The sequence below is a fragment of the Copidosoma floridanum genome, unplaced genomic scaffold (genome assembly GCF_036245765.1).
Source record: "Copidosoma floridanum isolate Cflo_tuat_1 unplaced genomic scaffold, Cflo_Japanese_pri ptg000002l, whole genome shotgun sequence".
NCBI lineage: Eukaryota > Metazoa > Arthropoda > Insecta > Hymenoptera > Encyrtidae > Copidosoma > Copidosoma floridanum.
In genome coordinates, this window is record NW_028321879.1 from 117,501 (window position 1) to 122,500 (window position 5,000).

The window sequence follows — 5,000 nt, forward strand, 5'->3', positions numbered from 1 at the left end:
GGAAACTTTCGTCTCGCTTAATTGCGTGTTAAACGGTACTTTGCTTCGCCGCGCCCGAGGACGCCTCGGCACTAGTGAGACGGTTCGCTTGTCAAGCCAAGCCTCAATTCACAGCATTTCCGCGGGTCAGCGTCTTCGACCGAATGGCCCTCAATGCGGATCGCGCCTCTGGCGTTGCATGCGCCGTCGACGTGGCTCGTAGCTTGTCGACGGTATGCTAACCGAGCATCGACTCACTCGATACCGAGCGAGGATACAACGTGTACCTCCCGTACGTATACCACTGCGGTAAGCCCTGGCCTAGCGTCAGCGACCATATCGTCGGGTATTTGTTAACACGCAACTCTCACGAGAGACTGTTGACACTTGAATGATAAATTCACGTGGCCCTGCTTCGAGTTTAATTACGGCACCTCGAAGCTCGCCGTGCCGACCCGGTATTGTTCATTTACCGGGTCGTTCGAATGACAAAAGTGCCGCGGGCGGCCCATAGCGAGGCGTCGTCAACAACGAATAACGAACGGTCTTCGTCGCCCCTTCCGGAAGTTCTGAGGCCCTTGGCTTTTATTACCCCGGTAAGGCAACGCGGCGTTTGGGACGTTGTTGACGCTTGTTGAGCGATGGTCGACCGGAATTTGAAAGAAAAAAAATTCACCCTCGTTTTTAACGACGAGAGCTGAAGATTTAAGCTTCAAGTGTCGGATGCGTCGTGGACTCGTCGTCGAATCATCGATTGGATCCTTTCGGGATAAAATCATGTTTTCTTCCACGTTCCTCGGCGTATTTCGCAAGACACGCAAGATAGCGCAATTCAACAACGAGCCGGTCAACGGGACGTCATTGTCCTTAGGCCACTCCGAGTTGTGTGCTTTGAATTTAATTTTGACAAACGAAGCTCCCTGGTTGATCCTGCCAGTAGTCATATGCTTGTCTCAAAGATTAAGCCATGCATGTCTCAGTGCATGCCAAATTAAGGTGAAACCGCGAATGGCTCATTAAATCAGTTATGGTTCCTTAGATCGTACCCACATTTACTTGGATAACTGTGGTAATTCTAGAGCTAATACATGCAAACCAGAGTCCTAACCAGAGATGGAAGGGACGCTTTTATTAGATCAAAACCAATCGGTGGCGGGGACGCGTTCACGCGCGTTCTCTCGTCCATCGTAAAAGTTTGTGGTGACTCTGAATAACTTTTGGCTGATCGCACGGTCCTCGTACCGGCGACGCATCTTTCAAATGTCTGCCTTATCAACTGTCGATGGTAAGTTCTGCGCTTACCATGGTTGTAACGGGTAACGGAGAATCAGGGTTTGATTCCGGAGAGGGAGCCTGAGAAACGGCTACCACATCCAAGGAAGGCAGCAGGCGCGCAAATTACCCACTCCCGGCACGGGGAGGTAGTGACGAAAAATAACGATACGGGACTCATCCGAGGCCCCGTAATCGGAATGAGTACACTTTAAATCCTTTAACGAGGATCCATTGGAGGGCAAGTCTGGTGCCAGCAGCCGCGGTAATTCCAGCTCCAATAGCGTATATTAAAGTTGTTGCGGTTAAAAAGCTCGTAGTTGAATCTGTGTGCCACGCTGTTGGTTCATCGCTCGCGATGTTTAACTGACAAGATTGTGGGACGTCCTACCGGTGGGCTTAGCTCGAGCGTCCGTCTCGCACGGGTCGGCCTAGCGGCTTTACCGTCGTTGGCGTTGGCCCGTCGCGTGCGTGCGCAAGAGCGGCCCAGCTTAATCCCATCGCCATGCTCTTCACCGGGTGTGGCGTTGGGCCGGTACGTTTACTTTGAACAAATTAGAGTGCTCAAAGCAGGCTTGTTAACGCCTGAATACCAGTGCATGGAATAATGGAATAGGATCTCGGTTCTATTTTGTTGGTGTTCGGAACCCCGAGGTAATGATTAATAGGGACAGATGGGGGCATTCGTATTGCGACGTTAGAGGTGAAATTCTTGGATCGTCGCAAGACGGACAGAAGCGAAAGCATTTGCCAAAAATGTTTTCATTAATCAAGAACGAAAGTTAGAGGTTCGAAGGCGATCAGATACCGCCCTAGTTCTAACCATAAACGATGCCAGCTAGCGATCCGTCGATGTTCCTCCGATGACTCGACGGGCAGCTTCCGGGAAACCAAAGCTTTTGGGTTCCGGGGGAAGTATGGTTGCAAAGCTGAAACTTAAAGGAATTGACGGAAGGGCACCACCAGGAGTGGAGCCTGCGGCTTAATTTGACTCAACACGGGAAACCTCACCAGGCCCGGACACCGGAAGGATTGACAGATTGATAGCTCTTTCTTGATTCGGTGGGTGGTGGTGCATGGCCGTTCTTAGTTGGTGGAGCGATTTGTCTGGTTAATTCCGATAACGAACGAGACTCTAGCCTGCTAAATAGGCGTTACTTCTGGTATCTCGAAGGCCAAGGCCCCGTCGCATGCTTCGTGCGATGTTTGACGGTATCCAATCCGTCGGTGTCGCGCGGGGCTGGCGGTGGTTTTTGGTTTTTACTACCGACGTACACAAAAATCTTCTTAGAGGGACAGACGGCGTCTAGCCGCACGAGATTGAGCAATAACAGGTCTGTGATGCCCTTAGATGTTCTGGGCCGCACGCGCGCTACACTGAAGGAATCAGCGTGTCCTCCCTGGCCGAAAGGCCCGGGTAACCCGCTGAACCTCCTTCGTGCTAGGGATTGGGGCTTGCAATTATTCCCCATGAACGAGGAATTCCCAGTAAGCGCGAGTCATAAGCTCGCGTTGATTACGTCCCTGCCCTTTGTACACACCGCCCGTCGCTACTACCGATTGAATGATTTAGTGAGGTCTTCGGACTGACGCGCGGCAACGCACTCGTTGCGTTGCCGATTGCACTGGGAAGATGACCAAACTTGATCATTTAGAGGAAGTAAAAGTCGTAACAAGGTTTCCGTAGGTGAACCTGCGGAAGGATCATTAACGTTCGCACGTAAGACGTCGCAACGTTTGTCATGAAAGAAAAAAAAAAAAAAAAAAAAGAAATTTTGTTTGAAAGCTGCGCCGAAGGAAAATGTATAATCGTTGTATTTACGCGCCTCGCGCCACGTTACTTTTTCTTTCTCCCTCCTTTGACAAGGGGCTGTGAAAAATTAAGTTAACGGATTGGCGGTCGTAGGTTTCGATGCGTGCGCCAATGCCTAGCGTCTTTGTTCTATAATAGTTGAAACATACGATCGGGCTGGCCACGCTTGCCCTCGCGCACCTACGTAAAAATCGTAGGGTGCGCGTGCACAACGGATCTTTATTTTTTCTTTCCATTAACCAGTGTCTTGCCGTGGCAACCTCGAGGCTATTGGTCACGGATTTTATCACGAAGATTGAATTTCGACCGGACAGCGTTTTCCTCGAGTCAACGGTTATTATGTTGAAAGCCTCGTTGTAACGAGGGGGAACGTCGTCATTCGGTGGTCATGCAATCACTTCGTTTTAATGACATGATCGAGCTTACGAGGATAATAGCGTGTACGCGTTATTATCCAAGGTTTTGGAATGATTTTACGCCCCAATAAGCCGAGACTCTGCGTATAAATGTCGCGAAATATTATGAACTGTATGCGTGTCGCCGTTATTGCCCCTTTCATCTTGTTCTCAAGATAAAAAGAAATGGGAGACGCCGCTCGTTATCAAAAAGTTTCGTAATATTTCGTGGTGCGCCCCAATGCCTGCCGCTCGTGTCGCATTTGCGGGACGCAGCGGGGTGGCCCAACGGAGAACCGATGGGCACACTTTTTATTCGAAAGAGCCTGGCTCTCCGTTGCGTTTTGTATTGGTCATTTTTCGTATAATAAAAAATACGAATTGACCGAGAAAATATTACACTGTAAGTGTGAAAAATAAACTATAATAATGATAAAAATAAATTGATTACCCTGAACGGTGGATCACTTGGCTCGTGGGTCGATGAAGAACGCAGCTAATTGCGCGTCAACTTGTGAACTGCAGGACACATGAACATCGACACTTTGAACGCACATTGCGGTCCTCGGATATATTTCCTGGACCACGTCTGGCTGAGGGTCGTTCGATAAAAAAAAAAAACAAAAAGACTGCTGGTCACGAAGAGAAACCCGACGCGTCGTTATCAACTACCCGTCGTATAGTTTTTCTTCGAGTGTACGAGCGAAATAATTGGGCGTTCGTATGAAATCAAATGCGTCGCTCGAAATAAAAAAAGAATACTTAAAAAAGAAAAGATGAAATAATGGATTGTCGAAAACGAGAAATAAAAATTTGACCGGTTAAAGCGGCAACGTTGATGCCGTTTGAATCGTTTGTCATTCTTTTTATTTTTTATTGTTTTTTTTTTTCTTCCCAACTTTTCTTTTTTGGTCGTCGTTCGCCCGAGTCCCGGAGCTCTCATTAAATAATTGTTCATCCGAACACTGTTGAATCAAGAGCGGACCGGACGAGCCGTACGATCGTCAAAAATACTTTTGCGTCGCGGTTTTGAAAGCAAAGCAAAAAAAAAATAAAGCGTCGCAGGAGGTGAGGAAAGGAAGGAAGAAAAAATAGGAGACAAAAAAAAAACATTACCATCCGGTCGATGTGCAATCCTTTTATTTTATCTTTCTTTTTTTTTTGTTATTTTTTTTTTTTTCCAACGTTGTACGTGTGTGAAAATATTTTTTTTTTTGTCTCAATTGAACTTCGAAAAGCACAATGTTGAGACAAAATTATTATCGTACATAAAAAAAATTAATCAAGACGACCTCAGAGCAGGCGAGAATACCCGCTGAATTTAAGCATATTATTAAGCGGAGGAAAAGAAACTAACAAGGATTTCCCAAGTAGCGGCGAGCGAACAGGAAAGAGCCCAGCACTGAATCCCACGGTTCCGCCGTTGGGAAATGTGGTGTTCGGGAGGGTTCGATTATCCCATGACGTCGCTTTGCGTCCAAGTCCATCTTGAACGAGGCCACTTACCCGCAGAGGGTGCCAGGCCCGTAGCGACCGAAGCG

The 5,000-nt window shown here is 47.9% G+C and overlaps 2 non-coding genes and 1 pseudogene across 2 annotated transcripts; all 3 read left to right on the forward strand.

The window, feature by feature from the left end:
• The first annotated feature begins 896 nt into the window (after nucleotides 1-896).
• Nucleotides 897-2,961, forward strand: LOC149375906 (small subunit ribosomal RNA). Its single transcript, XR_016293266.1, has one exon. It is a non-coding gene; the product is annotated as a small subunit ribosomal RNA (ribosomal RNA).
• A 946-nt stretch (nucleotides 2,962-3,907) lies between these two features.
• LOC149375907 (5.8S ribosomal RNA) lies at nucleotides 3,908-4,062 on the forward strand. The gene has a single exon (XR_016293247.1). It is a non-coding gene; the product is annotated as a 5.8S ribosomal RNA (ribosomal RNA).
• A 685-nt stretch (nucleotides 4,063-4,747) lies between these two features.
• Nucleotides 4,748-5,000, forward strand: part of LOC149375908 (large subunit ribosomal RNA) — a 7,279-nt pseudogene continuing 7,026 nt past the window's right edge.